The sequence below is a fragment of the Syzygium oleosum genome, unplaced genomic scaffold (assembly GCF_021117445.2).
Source record: "Syzygium oleosum isolate NSW1041296 unplaced genomic scaffold, Sole_v2.1 Sole_v2.15, whole genome shotgun sequence".
In the NCBI taxonomy this organism is placed as follows: Eukaryota; Viridiplantae; Streptophyta; class Magnoliopsida; order Myrtales; family Myrtaceae; genus Syzygium; species Syzygium oleosum.
Window position 1 is genome coordinate 8,203,117 of NW_026607499.1, and position 17,074 is coordinate 8,220,190.

Genomic DNA, 17,074 nt, shown 5'->3' on the forward strand with positions numbered 1-17,074 from the left:
AACTTGAGAAAAATAATATTTATGTTGTCCTTAACCCCTAACGTTGACCCAAACCCATAAAGAATTTAAGATATACTCAATAGGTTTGTTGGCTTGATGGGATCACATTCGCAAAAAAAAATTGAAGTCCTAAATTACAAGTGAAGGGAAGTGCTAATGAAACTACTTAAAAGCGATTGATGCTACCGCGCTTAGTATATCCATTTTGTGCAGGTGACTAATGCAGTGAACCATGTGAACATGGGCACAGACGCTCTCAACACTGCCAAGAACTTGCAAAAGAAGTCAATAAAGTGCATGACTATAGCCATCATCTTGCTCCTAGTCATTGCAATCACCGTCATATTCTCAATCCTAAAGCCATGGATAAAGTAATCACATCAGTATATTTCAAGCTTTCAATACACTGCAAAGGCATAAAGTGACAGAAGATGACAAGTCTTTACAAGGTGCGGCGCGGCAACCTTTTTTTTCCCATTCTGTTCTTTCTATTTCTCAGGACTCTGTTTTGAAAGTGGAGATGAAGCTTGTGGAACTGCGCATTATGCTATTGTTCTGCTTTAATATTATTTTTCCACCACATTTAGATGATTTCTTATTCTTTGTGAGCATATATGACTATGTATACTTGTGCTAAAATAAAAAGCGACTTATTCAAATACTTGAGCAAATTACAATGAACATAAACAGAGTTTGAAGCAGCACCAGTACCAAAAGTTCAGAAGAGAGCTGAAAAAGATTGCTGACATACAACATTATGGCCCCAAAAAACAATGCCCATAATGACTCAAATGACCTAATTGTAAATTATTTCCCACCCATTATTATTCTACTCCAGTTCCACGAAATAGAGAAACTGGGCAATGATCCCTCTAAACCCCCAATTGAAAATGGCCACATATAGCTCTCCTACATCTTCGCCTTCGCAACCACGACTGCTCCTTCTCCAAGCCCCACTGCCCCCGGCCTCGTCCATGATTCTTTGAACTGCTCTTCAGTCAACCCTACATGTCACAAAATTTCTTATCAGCATGAGAAATGACAGTCATGTGAACCAAACCAAATTAAATTGTTAAATGCGCTTTATTTTAGGATGCAGAGATAATGGAGTTACAAGGTGTTCATCTTGCCTTCGCCCATAACAGCTGTGGAGGAGATGCCTCCCTGGACAGTCTTGAGGTACCTATCATAATAATTAGCACCAAACCACTTCTGATGAGCCAGTGTGTCCACTCCATTGTTCCTCTCCTCTCTCTGAATCCTCTCCTCATAGGCCAGGATTCCTCTCCTTGTGAAATCCTTGGCAAACGTGTCGATCTCCTGCGCGTCGGCGTGGAAGCCAGCGAGTGTGAACTGCCAGCAAAATCCTAATTTGGCAATCCTTGGGATAAATTCTCTCATCTGCTTGTCTGTCATTCCTGAAGAGTCCCAGTTAAACGAGGGATAGAGACTGGACGCCAACATGATCTCCAGCTGCATTGACTTCACGCCCTCAGCGAATTTTGTGCACTCCACCAGGTTGGGGCTTGAAGTCTCCATCCAAATGAGATCGCAGTGTGGCGCGAAAGCCCATCCTCGGATTATTGCCGCAATAACTGAGCCCTTGAACCTGTAGAATCCTTCTAGGGTCCTAGGCAAGTCCCAATTCCAGAAGAGATTCTTGAGCACCAGTCGCTCCGCGATCTTACAGCCTTGCTTGTTCGAGAGTCACTTGTCGAAGCTAGAGTGGTTCATCCACTCGTTTAGCCTCCTCCTCTTCTCGTCCTCCCCGGCATTCATGTTCTTGATTGAGTCTGTGACGCATTCAGAAAATGTCTTGAGTTGTGCCATGGCTAGCCAATTATCCTTGAGGGCTTGAAGCACGCGGCCAATTTTACTGGCTGCCATTGCGTCTGCCAAAAGTGAGGCCAAACTCTTCCCTCGGAGGCTCGGGTTGGTGGCACCCAATATGAATTGGTGATCTCTAGTGTCCACAATGGTCTAGATCAAATTCGCTGCAACTGCATCGGTTCTCGCGACCAGGACAGTCTCTACTCCCATAACATCGAACTTCAACCTCGCAGCCACGTGCCGGTTGATGTGTTCGCTCACCGCAACGAGCACTTTACCAGCCATGTGACCACATTTCTTTGTCACTGAGGCTTGGTCTTCAAGGTGGACTCCAGCTGCACTGCGCTCAACAAAAAGCTTGCTTGCACAGCTTGACAGTCGCTGTCGTGCCACCAAATCCAGTGTTGCCATCGGCTATGATCGGCTTGAGATAGTCAACGTATAGGGTCCTGGGCCTCTCCTCTCGGCTCATGCTTATCCGCGCCTCTCTCTGCTTACGATCATGGTATTGTTGAGCAAAGGAAAGGTGTTCGACCTTGTTGGGAACGGTGTCATAGGGATAGTCAGCGAGGTCTGGCCCCGGTTCGCTGGTGGAGGTGTGGGTCGACGAGCACTGCCAACCAGAGATGTAGATTGTGTCCAAGTGCTTGGCCATCATGGTCACTTGCACGGGGTTGAGCACGCTGAAAGTCCTGGAGGCCGTGTCGTTGGCTTGGTGGGTCTTCAGAGTTCTCCAGAGCTTCTTCGCCATCTTATTCGAACCATGGCTTTGTCTCAGGTTGCCCCGTAGTGCCAGGACATCTCTAGTGGTGTAGGGTCGCCGGGTTAGTTTGAACCTTTCGGAGTTCCACCATGCTTGCACCTTGACAACTTCGGCTTCAAACTTCCCTTCTTCCTCCATTATCTATTCAAAGATGTTGACCATTTTCATAAGCTTTTAAGAATCTCGAGTGGTATAATATGTCGAGCAGTTCGTATTAAGACTCAATATGTAGTTTGTAAAGTTTCATTGTCATGATATTTGTCACACTCCTAATTCAAGAAGAACAAGGGCATGACACGGTCATCCGATAAAAGTTTATCTGGTTACAATATCAAAGTTATCTACAATCCATCAAAAGGCTAAATACATAACCAGCAACAAGCTAACACTTAAGCTCCACAATTATATATAACTCGCACCAAAAAGTTCATACTAACAAAAAAAAGGTCCTCCTCGCTACCGAAGCTCTCGTGCCCTACTTACGGTTCGCTGAAGAAATTGAAAAACAAGTAGGATGAGAGGAATGAGCTACCACGGCTCAGTGATTAATACATTATTTATAAGTAGATTGAGCATTCACTATGCACATAGTTATATGATCAAATGAAAGCTCAATTAACCCAACTTCGGCATATAACAAACTTTAAGGTCAAAATACGTTATATACTACTTTAACATAACATTTTCACAATAGGATTGCCCATTTCAAACAATAATATCAAATAAGAAATAAATGGTCTATTTTATTGGTTAATCTTGTCGAAAAACACACACCAACACGCCAATGGTCCATTCTATTGGCCAATCTCATGCTTAGAAATCTAACTATGATCACCGATAACGCCATGTGAAAAGGCGACCAAGATTCCCCCTTGACAAGGTCTCCAACTATTATAAGCCGGTGGCTCGGCCCACAAGGATATCCTAAACTAGTATGCGCATACCCACAACCCTTGGGTTCACAGAGATACTGAGCATCAAATACTTATCCACAACGATATCATTTACAATCCACAAAACCAAATCTAAAAATCATTTCATAAACCATTTCGCAAACCGATATATAAACCTTCAAAAACAACAATCAAAGTGAAGAACTTCTCATGAGTCTTTCTAAAAAGGTTTCACAAACCTATTTACATTCAATAAATTCAAATCGAAATAAAAAATAATCTTCCATTTTAAATACACAAAATGACAGTAAATGCTCGATCTAGTTTTATACAACCAAAATGCCATTTCTCATATGATAAGATATTTATAACATATCATTTTCTAAACATGAGCTTACAAATTCAAAGAAGAAATAATACCACTCACCTGAAAAAATCGAAAAAACCAACTTATAGTAGTTACTCGAGCCGATGCACTCGAATACCTAACAATTAATCGAAAAACGGTATCAAAAACTGAGTAAATCGATATTCTAGCGAACGACTCGACAAAATTACGCTCATTTGTTGATAAAACGACACCTACGCGCCAACATCAAGCTCGCCCATAATGGATACAATTGCTGTCCGTTACACTTAGCTTGCGTGACAAATTTGCTCAAGCCGTAACTTCCTCTCACGAACTCCGATTCAAGCAAACTTAGAGTCCAAAGAAAGCTCTTTCGACATACTACAAAACCCTCATTTGGTAGAATCAATAACTAGCCGAAAATCGAAGAAAAATCAGTCCCGAAACTACTGTTTGCGTAAGTCTAAAACACGCGGAAAACTTCAAAAATTCATTCTGGGCAAACCAAAAGCTCAAATTGAGATCCGTAAAAATTTATAACTTCATAACACCATAAACTTCCATTTTCATATATATATATATATATATATATATATATATGCACATGCATGAACTCACAGAAAAAGATGGTGTTCATGAATTTTTATCATGTGTAGCCAAATACATGAATACCATTATAATCATCATGTTATGTCTACCACCACTAACCAAATGCCCTTAACTTTGCATGTGGGGTATTCTCACAAAAAAGCTAAAATTCAGTATTGAATTAGCACATATTAGATAACATATTATCTATTTTAACTCCTTTACACTAGAGTGAGCAACCTTGAAGTTCATCAAGTGATTTACCAATAACTATTTCTTGCAAATTAAGTCTGAAAATACCCATAAATTAGGTCAAAGTTTTAATAAGGGCTTTTCATCTCAGTTGCTGCTTTGTCTCGTGTAAGTTTGCGGAATGGCAAGCTATTCTGATAGAAGTTCTGGAAGATCCTTTACCTAACATAAAGCAACAGACTTAAATTTAGGATTTTAGACAAGTAAAGACATTTATATGAATTAACATGTACGAAACAATCAATTATTCAAACTAACCACTTTAAAATTTTCTCCATGCCACTCAGATGGCCTTGTCCAACAACTGTGTCAATTAACTTATAATTTTTTGCTTCTGTTTGCAATCGTTCGGACATTACCCTAAAAGGAAAAATGGTAATCAATAAAAATAATATATTAATAATGCTTAGGGAAGATCTATTCCATTAAAGAACACTCACCGATCTCGTTTATCAACAATTATCTTTGATGTGCTGAGAAATTTCTCTAAGTTATCTAAAACAATTTCCAAAGATTTCTGCTAATGCAGAAAAACCGATATTACCAACGTGATGTAAATATTAATAAGATTTAACGCAATGAATCTTACCTTTCCTTCATATAAATGTGAAGTAATTGCTAACTTTGTATATTCCCATAATGGCATATTTCTCCACATATTATGGATGGTATCTTGTGGCAGTAGAAGAGAGAACAATAGAATTTTAAACAACACGAACTAAATTGGGAAAAGAACATAAAAAAGAAAGCAATACCTCAAAAAGTTGATCTCCAAATAAAATTTTAGTGCCACACTTTAAGCCATCTATGGCCGCAAAGTAAAATTCACTTTCTGGATCACTAATTATATCCTCTCGATCATCACGGAGTTCTATAAAAATAGCCTGCACTCTAAGTTTCTTAAATTCAAGTTCCTTATGAAGCATTAATGCAAATGCAAGTCATGAAATGAAAAACACTTCTGGTTTTAGCTTTATGATCATGTCTTTTACCAACTGACAGGATTCCTGCAACTAAAATCACAGCACAAACATTAAACATGCACAAATTATACCTCACAAATTAGGATTTAGAGCTTGAACTTTCACAACACTCACCATAGTCCTATGTATGGTCATATTAGGTAGACGTCACATTTGCCACACGTGAGGACCACCACCTCCTTGCCATTGCCATCGTCCTCCCCCCGTTATCCTCGGGCGTATGTAAGTAATATGCGGCGGTTGGTTGGATTGTAAAAGGAAATTGATGCATGGTTTGGCTATAGAAGGAGAGAGCAAGGAGAGGAGAGAGCGAGCTGACCATAGTGGGGTGAGTGGGCGCGCCGATCGATTCACGAACCAGATTGAGGCAAGGTGAAGGCATGCAAATGGCTGTCAACTTTTGCATTTCTTGCTTGATCCTCCTTCTCCATATTGCAGTAACTGATGAGAGAGGAGACAGAATTGGTTATAGAGTTGCCACCTCTCAACAATGTGCAAAAGTGAAAAAGTCCTATATTTCCTAAGTGCGTACTTGATACACTTTGTTAGTGAGAGATTAAAGTTAATTGCAGTGGCAACATGTACCAAAATGGCAAAATGGTTTCACAAACCTATTTACATTTAATAAATTCAAATCGAAATCAAAGATAATCTTCCATTTCAAATACACAAAATGGCAGTAAATGCTCGATCTAGTTTTATACAACCAACATGCAATTTCTCATATGATAAGATATCTATAACATATCATTTTTTAAACACGAGCTTACAAATTCAAAGAAGAAATAGTACCACTCACCTGAAAAAGCCGAAAAAACCAACTTATAGTAGTTACTCGAGCCGATGCACTCGAATACCTAACAATTAATCGAAAAACGATATCAAAAACCGAGTAAATCGATATTCTAGCGAACGACTCGACAAAATTACGCTCATTTGTTGATAAAACGACACCTATGCGCCAACAGCAAGCTCGCCCATAATGGATACAATTGCTGTCCGTTACACTTAGCTTGCGTAACAAATTTGCTCAAGCCGTAACTTCCTCTCACGAACTCTGATTCAAGCAAACTTAGAGTCCAAAGAAAGCTTTTTTGACATACTACAAAACCCTCATTTGGTCGAATCAATAACTAGCCGAAAACCGAAGAAAAATCAGTCTCGAAACTACTATTTGCGTAAGTCTAGAACGCGCGGCAAACTTCAAAAATTCATTCTAGGCAAACCAAAAGCTCAAATTGAGATTCGTAAAAATTTATAACTTCATAACACCCTAAACTTCCATTTCCATATATATATATAAATGGCCACTTTATAAATGGCCTAGAATCCCAGGCCATTTATGTTCATTTATGATCCCAGGCCATTTATGCACATGCATGCACTCACAGAAAAAGATGGTGTTCATGAATTTTTGTCATGTGCAGCCAAATACATGAACACCATTATAATTATCATGTCATGTCTACCACCACTAACCAAATGCCCTTAACTTTGAATGTGGGGTATTCTCACAAAAAAACTAAAATTCAGTATTGAATTAGCATATATTAGATAACATATTATCTATTTTAGCTCCTTTACACTAGAGTGAGCAACCTTGAAGTTCATCAAGTGATTTACCAATAACTATTTCTTGCAAATTAAGTCTGAAAATACTCATAAATTAGGTCGAAGTTTTAATAAGGGCCTTTCATCTCAGTTGCTGCTTTGTCTCGTGTAAGTTTGCGGAATGGCAAGCTATTCTAATAGAAGTTTTGGAAGATCCTTTACCTAACATAAAGCAACATACTTAAATTTAGGATTTTAGATAAGTAAAGACATTTATATGAATTAACATGTACGAAACAATCAATTATTCAAACTAACCGCTTTAAAATTTTCTCCATGCCACTCGGATGGCCTTGTCCAACAACTGTGTCAATTGACTTATAACTTTTTACTTCTGTTTGCAATCGTTCGGACATTACCCTAAAAGAAAAAATGATAATCAATAAAAATAATATATTAATAATGCTTAGGGAAGATCTATTCCATTAAAGAACACTCACCGATCTCGTTCATCAACAATTATCTTCGATGTGTTGAGAAATTTCTCTAAGTTATCTAAATCAATTTCCAAAGATTTCTGCTAATGCAGAAAAACCGATATTACCAACGTGATGTAAATATTAATAAGATTTAACGCAATGAATCTTACCTTTCCTTCATACAAATGTGAAGTAGTTGCTAACTTTGTATATTCCCATAACGGCATATTTCTCCATATATTATGGATGGTATCCCGTGGTAGTAGAAGAGAGAACAATAGAATTTTAAACAACACGAACTAAATTAGGAAAAGAACATAAAAAAGAAAGCAATACCTCAAAAAGTTGATCTCCAAATATAAGTTTAGTGCCACACTTTAAGCCTTCTATGGCCGCAAAGTAAAATTCACTTTCTGGATCACTAATTACATCCTCTCGATCATCACAGAGTTCTATAAAAATAGCATGCACTCTAAGTTTCTTAAATTCAAGTTCCTTATGAAGCATTAATGCAAATGCAAGTCATGAAAAGAAAAACACTTCTGGTTTTAGCTTTATGATCATGTCTTTTACCAGTTGACAGGATTCTTGCAACTAAAATCACGGCACAAACATTAAACATGCACAAATTATACCTCACAAATTAGGATTTAGAGCTTGAACTTTCACAACACTCACTTTAGTCATATGTATGATCATATTAGGTAGACGTCACACTTGCCACACATGAGGACCACCACCTCCTTGCCATTGCCATCGTCTTCCCCCCGTTATCCTCAGGCGTATGTAAGTAATATGCGGCGGTTGGTTGGATTGTAAAAGGAAATTGATGCATGGTTTGGCTATAGAAGGAGAGAGCGACTGACCATAGTGGGGTGAGTGGGCGAGCCGACCGATTCACGAACCAGATTGAGGCGAGGTGAAGGCATGCAAATGGCTGTCAACTTTTGCATTTCTTGCTTGATCCTCCTTCTCTATATTGCAGTAACTGATGAGAGAGAAGAGACAGAATTGGTTATAGAATTGCCACCTCTCAACAATGTGCAAAAGTGAAAAAGTCCTATATTTCCTAAGTGCGTACTTGATACACTTTGTTAGTGAGAGCTTAAAGTTAATTGTAGCGGCAACATGTACCAAAATGGCAAAATAGTTTCACAAACCTATTTACATTCAATAAATTCAAATCGAAATCAAAGATAATCTTCCATTTCAAATACATAAAATGGCAGTAAATGCTCGATCTAATTTTATACGACCAAAATGCCATTTCTCATATGATAAGATATCTATAACATATCATTTTCTAAACATGAGCTTACAAATTCAAAGAAGAAATAGTATCACTCACCTGAAAAAGTCGAAAAAACCAACTTATAATAGTTACTCGAGCCGATGCACTCGAATACCTAACAATTAATCGAAAAACGGTATCAAAAATAGAGTAAATCGATATTCTAGCGAACGACTCGACAAAATTACGCTCATTTGTTGATAAAACGACACCTACGCGTCAATAGCAAGCTTGCCCATAATGGATAAAATTGCTGTCCGTTACCCTTATCTTGCGTGACAAATTTGCTCAAGCCGTAACTTCCTCTCACGAACTCCGATTCAAGCAAACGTAGAGTCCAAAGAAAGTTCTTTCGATATACTACAAAACCCTCATTTGGTCGAATCAATAACTAACCGAAAACCGAAGAAAAATCAGTCCCGAAACTACTATTTGCTTAAGTCTAGAACGCGCGGCAAACTTCAAAAATTCATTCTGGGCAAACCAAAAGCTCAAATTGAGATCCGTAAAAATTTATAACTTCATAACACCATAAACTTCCATTTCCATATATATTTATATATATATGCACATGCATGCACTCACAGAAAAAGGCGGTGTTCATGAATTTTTTCATGAGCTGGAAGAAATGATCTAAGTTCTATGCCTTTGTTCTCATTAAAGAGACTAAGAGGGTTGTGACGTGTTTCATTTACAGCCCATCAATGAAAGCAACATCAACAGAGACTTCCAACATGAACAAGAGATTTAGCTAAATAGATGTGAACATGAGATTTAGCCTAAGAGAAGATAAATCAAACCTCAAGCATAAGTTGGCAGAAATCATTTGCATCAAGTGATCTAAGTTCTATGCTTTTGTTCTCATTAAAGAGAATAAGAAGGTAGTGATGTGTTTCATTTGTAGCCCATTAACGAAAGCAACATCAACAGAGATGTCCAACGTGAACAGGAGATTTAGCCAAAGAGACGTGAACATGAGATTTAGCCTAAGAGGAGATAAATCATATCTCAATTATGAACCGGCAGAAATCATTTGCATCAAGTGATGTAAGTTCTATGCCTTTGTTCTCATTAAGAGACTAAGAGGGTAGTGATGTGTTTCACTTGCTGCCCATCAATGAAAGCAACATCAACAGAGACGTCCAACATGAATAGGAGATTTAGCCTAAGAGGAGATAAATCATACCTCAAGCATGAGCTAGCAGAAACCATTTATATCAAGTGATCTAAGTTCTATGCCTTTGTTCTTATTAAAGAGACTAAGAGAGTAGTGATGTGTTTCATTTGTAGCCCATCAACGAAAGCAACATCAACAGAGACATCCAACGTGAACGGGAGATTTAACCTAAGAGGAGATAAATCATACCTCAAGCATGAGCTGGCAGAAACCATTTGCATCAAGTGATCTAAGTTCTATGCCTTTGTTCTCATTAAAGAGACTAAGAGAGTTGTGATGTGTTTCATTTGCAGCCCATCAACGAAAGCAACATCAATAAAGACGTCCAACATGAACAGGAAATTTAGCCAAAGAGACGTAAACAGGAGATTTAACCTAAGAGGAGATAAATCATACCTCAAGCATGAGCTGGTAGAGACCATTTGCATCAAGTGATCTAAGTTCTATGTCTTTGTTCTCATTAAAGAGACTAAGAGGTGGTGACGTGTTTGATTTGCAGCCCATCAACGAAAGCAACATCAATAGAGACATCCAACTTGAATAGGAGATTTAGCCAAAGAGACGTGAATAGAAGATTTAGCCTAAGAGGAGATACATCATACCTCAAGCATGAGCTGGTAGAAACCATTTACATCAAGTGATCTAAGTTCTATGCCTTTGTTCTCATTAAAGGGACTAAGAGGATAGTGATGTGTTTCATAACGAAAGCAACATCAACAAAGATTGAATAGAAGATTTAGCCCAAGAGGAGATAAATCATACCTCAAGCATGAGCTGGTAAAAATCGTTTTGCATCAAGTGATCTAAGTTCTATACCTTTATTCTCATTAAAGAGACTAAGAGGGTAGTGTTTCATTTGCAGCTCATCGACGAAAACAACATCAACCGAGACGTCCACCGTGAACAAGATAAATCATACCTCAAGCAACACACTTAAATTTAGGGATTTCAGACAAGTAAAGACATTTACATGAATTAAAATGTATGAAATAATCAATTATTAAAATTAATGCTTTAAAATTTTCTACATGCCACTTAGATGGCTTTGTCCAACAACTACCACGATTGACTTATGTAATTTCGTCTTATCTTGCAATCGGTTGGACATGAAGCTAAAAGAAAAAATGGGAATCACTAAAAATAGTATATGATTAATGCTTAGGGCATATCTATTCCATGAAAGAATACTTACCAATCTCGTTCATCAACAATTATCTTCTTTTCGCTGGGAAATTCCTTAAAGTTATCTAAATCAGTTTCCCAAGATTCCTACTAATGCAAAAAAAATCAATATTACCAATGTGATGCAAATATTAATAAAATTTAATGCAATGAATCTTACCATTCCTTCATACACACGTGACATAATGCTTAAATTTATACGTTCTGAGAGTGGCATATTTCTCAACATATTATGGACCGTATCCTGTGACAGTGGAAGAGAGAAGCAATAAGATTTTAAACAATACGAACTAAATTGGGAAAAGAATACGAGGAAGGGGAAAAAAAAGATAATACCTCAAAGAGTTGATCTCCCAGAATAAGTGAAGCGCCACACTTTATGCCTTTTATGGCGCCATATAGAACTCGCTTTCTGGATCATTAAGTATATCCTCTCGATTCTTGCATAATTCTATAAAAATCGCTTGCATTCCAAGTTTCTTAAACTCAAGTTCCTCATGAAGCATAATGCAAATGCAAGTTATGAAAAGAAAAACACATGGTTTTAGCTTTCTGATCATTTTTTTTACCAGTTGACGGGACTCTTGCAACCAAAACCACGGCACAAACATTAAATATGCACAGATTATACCTCACAAATTAGGATTTAGAGCTTGAACTTTCACAACACTTAATTCACTTCAGTCCCATGTATGGTCACTAAAAGGCGGACCTTGCACGTGCGGCATGTGAGGATGACCACGTCCTCGCCATTGCCATCGTCCTCCCTCGGTCATGTGAATAGTATGGAAATTGATGCATGGTCTGGCTGTAGAAGAAGAGAGGGGGGAAAGGAGAGAGCGAGCTGACCATAGTAGGGTGAGTGGGCAAGCCGGCCGATTCACAAACTAGGTTGAGGCGAGGTGAAGGCGTGCAAACGGTCAACTTTTGCATTTCTTGCTTGATCCTCATTCTCCATATTAATAGGTTATAGAGTTGTTGAGAAATATTCATAGTAACTAGCATTATCAATTATCAATTTTATCTTAATGGCACCTCTCAACAAGTTTGAGCTTTTGAATTCAAGAAAATAACCTGATTGAACTTAATAGTCTATGCCTGATTGACTATATTTTTTTTTACCTAATTTATGGAGATGCATTGCCAAATCATTGTGCACTAAAACATAAGGAATACACAAAAATTTGAATACTATTAGTAGTCCTAAGGGGTATGAGGATCTCAATAACTTCATATGAAACTCATAAAGTCGACAATTTAAGATAATTTTAAAATCCTTAAATTAATTGGATCAAATTCAATAAACTATAGTTTATGAAGTCCAACAAAAAAAAAACTATATTCTATAAAGGAAAAACGGAAATAAATTGACTTTCTGGCTCCTTTCCTTTTGCAAACACACTTTGAAACTCTTGCAATGACCTGAAGATATAAGATAAGAAAAGCTGACCGACATGACTGCCCCCATAGGTTTCATTCCAGGATGTTCATTGTCTCAATATCTTATATGTTTTATTGCTACTGCTGGCATACAGATTACAACTTACAAGGACGATATAAAGTCAATGAAACGAACAATAAAAACTGATGCATCGTCACAAAACTTCATGTGTAGATTTTTCCATTCCAATTAGAAGAGACCGCCAGCAAGCTTAAAGTAAAAAAATTACATCGGTCAGTTCCTAAATAAATCATACCTCAAGCATGAGCTGGCAGAAACCATTTACATCAAGTGATCTAAGTTATTTGCCTTTGTTCTCATTAAAGAGACTAAGAAGGTAGTGATGTGTTTACAGTTACGAAAGCACTACAAAAAACAGAGACGTCCGGACCAGCAACTCACCCGGTGATCCTAGTGATCCCATTTTCGACGTGACCGAAAATCCCGTTTTAGCTGAACATTAAAGAGAATCATTTTAATTTGATAAGATTTAGTTCCAAACAAATAGTGAATTTGAAGACATGCGTGTATTTAAGCCGTTGAAGTCCGGATGAGCGACTCACCCAATATAATTGTGAATTTGAAGACATCCGCATCTCTTTTTGCTTTACCTGATCTTTATTATCACGATTTATTAGTAGTATGAGCACTTATTTTTTACAAACTGTTTCGGCCAATGTTTGAAGTTGAACTTGTTATACTTCGCAAATATTTTTCATAGTTCTCTAACCACCTACTCACCCCTCTAGGTTGTATTGTTACCTCTAAGAGGAAATGCCAATAAGTTACCTCTAACAACATGCCAATGATTATGCTAATGCAGAAAAATCAAAATATTACCAACGTGATGCAAATACTAATAGTATTTAGCACAATGAATCTTAGCATTCCATACACATATGAAATAATTCCTAACTTTATCTTTTCCAAGAGTGACATATTTCTCCATATATTTTTCATGGTCACCTGTGGTAGTTATGTGGAAGAAAGAAGCAATAGGATTTTAAAGAGCACGAACTAAACTGCGAAAAGAACACCTTAAGAAGGAAGGGAAAAAAGAGGGCAATACCTCATGAGGGAGATCTCCTTATGTCTTAAGTTTACTTAATCCTACGAGATCAATTTTGAGGGTTGGTTCTCTTTGCGTCTCATATCACTGAAAATGCTCCAAAAAACTCCCATGAGATCGATTTTGAGGGTTGGTCATTTCTACATCTCTCTGCGTCTCCTTTTGCGTTACCTGATCTTTATCATCACGATTTATCAAACAGCAGCATAGACACTTGTTTCTACAAACTATTTCAACCAATATTTGAAATTGAACTTGTTATACTCCGCAAATATTTTTCATAGTTCTCAAACTACCAAGTCACCTCTTCTACGTTGTATTGTTAGCCCAAACTAAAATTTCCTTTAAGTTATCTCTAATAACATGCCGAAGATTTTGCTAATGTAGAAAAATCGAAATATTACCTACTTGATGCAAATACTAATAAGATTTAACGCAATGAATCTTCGTATTCCATACACGTGAAATAATTCCTAACTTTATCTTTTTCAAGAGTGGCATATTTCTCCATATATTTTACATGATAACCTGTGTGGCAGTCATGTGGAAGAGAGAAGTAATAGGATTTTAAAGAGCACAAACTAAATTGGGAAAAGAACACCTTAATGGAAGGGAAAACAGAAGGCAATACCTCATAAGGGAGATCTCCCAGTATAACATCGACACCACACTTTATCGCTTCTTTGTTCGCAACATAAAATTCGCTTTCAGGAACGTTAAGTAACCTCTCTCGAACGTGCATCACTCTAAAAATATGGCTTGCACTCCAACGTTTCTTAAACTCGAGTTCGTTATGAAGCATTAAAAAGGAAATGCAAATGGAAGCTATTAGCATGAATAGAAAAACACATGTTATTTTAGCTTTCTGATCATGTCTTTTACGAGTTGACGAGATTTCTACAATCAAAACCACGGCACAAACATTAAACATGCATAGATTATACCTCACAAATTATGATTTAGAGCTCGAACTTTCACAACATTCACCTCAGTCCTATTTGTGGTCCCTAATAGCTAGACGTGGCACATGCCGCACGTAAGGAAGGCCCCGTCCTCGAGAAGTTTACTTGATTACTTGCCAATTCCATGGTCCTCCATCCCGTCATCCTCGGTGGTATTAGGATTGGGGTCGGGTGTACATGATTAGTATGCGGCAATGAGAAAACAAGTGGTTGGTTGGATTGTAAAAAGAAAGTGATGCATTGGTGATAGGTTCTTCTAGTAGTAAAAAAAGAGAGGGGGAGAGGAGAAAGCGAGCTGAGTGGAGAGGTGCGAGGGAGCAAGCATGCCGATTCATGAACTGGGTTGAGGCATGGTGAAGGCATGCAAATGGCTATTAATTTATGGATTTCTTGCTCGATCCTCCTTCACCACATTGCGGACACTGATAAGAGAGAAGAGAGAGAATTGGTTATAGAAAGTAGCTAAGAATTAATTTGTAGTAACTAGCATTTCGTTAGTTTTCATGTTTATAAGTATTTGTATCTACAAATTCCAACATATAAACGCCAACTCTCAAAAGAGGTAATAGTCTTAAAAAAAACTAGGAAAAATTGAGTGCACGAATTGATCCTATCCGGTAACAACTGCAAGCTTTAAGCTGAGTATAAAGATATTTCAAGCTATGGAAAACAAGGGTATAAGACCAATGAAAGGTTTCACTCTTGAGGTTCATAAATTATAGCCAAATCAAATGCTCAGCAACATAGTTCCTCTAATAGCTCTCATGTCTCACGCACATTTAGATTGATCTGTAATGTTTAAGAAGGTAGAAGTACTTAGAATTTAAAGTTAACTGCAGCAACATGTACTTATGAGTAGTGATGTGTTTCATTTGCAGATAATTGCTTGCCTATCAGTTACGAAGGCAACATCAAATTACAAAAAACAGAGATGTCCAACATGAAGTCATCCCCATTGGTGAGTCTTGTATCCTAAACACCAGTTTAAAAATCATGCACGAAGAAAGACACTAAAGCAAGAGATTCAGCCAAATAGCTTCTAGAATCAATTCGAAGAGCATAGTAGAGCTCTAGGGTCGGATCACAGAAAATGCTCCAAATGAATACTGCGGGATTGATTTTGAGGATTGGTTCTTTTTGCGTCTCATTTCACCAAAAATGCTCCAAAGGAATCCTGCAAGACCAATGTTGAGGGTTGGTCATTTTTGTGTCTCTCTTCATCTCTGTTTGCATTGCCTAATCTTTATCATCACGATTTATCAAATAGCAACACGATCACTTGTTTTCTACAAACTATTTAAGTCAATGTTTGAAGTGGAACTTGTTATACTCAGCAAATATTTTCCACAGTTCTCAAACCACCTAATCACCTCATATAGGTCATATTGTTAGCTCAAATTGGAATTTCCTTTAAGTTATCTCCAACAACATGCTAAGGATTTTGCTAATGTAGGAAAATCGAAATATTACCAACGTGATGCAAATAATAATTAGATTTAACGCAATGAATCTTATCATTTCATATACACGTGAAATAATACGAAACTCTATCTTTTCCAAAAGTAGCATATTTCTCTATACATTTTGCATGGTAACCTGTGGTTGTCATGTGGAAGAGAGAAGTAATAAGATATTAAAGAGCATGAACTAAATTGGGAAAAAAAACACCTTAAGAAGGAAGGAAAAAAAGAAGGCAATACCTCATAAGGGAGATCTCTCAGTATAACATCGACACCACACTTTGTCGCTTCTTTGTTCACAATAAAATTCGCTTTCAGGAACTCTAAGTAACCCCTCTCAAACGTTGCATAACTTTAAAAATACGACCTGTAGTCCAACGATTCTTAAACTTGAGTTCGTTCGGAAGCATTAAAAAAGAATTGCAAACGCAAGCGATTAGTGTGAATAGAAAACACCTGTGATTTTAGCTTTCTGATCATGTCTTTTACCAGTTGACGGGATTTCTTTAACTAAAACCACGGCACAAACATTAAACGTGTATAGATTATACCTCACAAATGAGGATTTAGAGTTCGAACTTTCACAATACTCACCTCAGTCCTATATACGGACCCTAATAGGTGGACCTGGCATGTGCCGCATGTGAGGACGACCGGGTCCTCAGGAAGTTTACTAGATCGCTTGCTATTGCCACGGTCCTCCCTCCCGTCATGCTCGGCGACATTAGGGTTGGGGTTGGGCATAAGTGAGTAGTATGAGGCGGTGAGAAAACAAGTGGTTGGTTAGATTGTAAAAAGAAAGTG

At 37.6% G+C, this 17,074-nt stretch overlaps 1 pseudogene; it reads right to left on the reverse strand.

Moving 5' to 3' along the window:
- Window positions 1-909: 909 nt before the first annotated feature.
- LOC115668945 (isocitrate lyase-like) lies at window positions 910-12,091 on the reverse strand (annotated as a pseudogene).
- Between the last annotated feature and the right edge of the window lie 4,983 nt (window positions 12,092-17,074).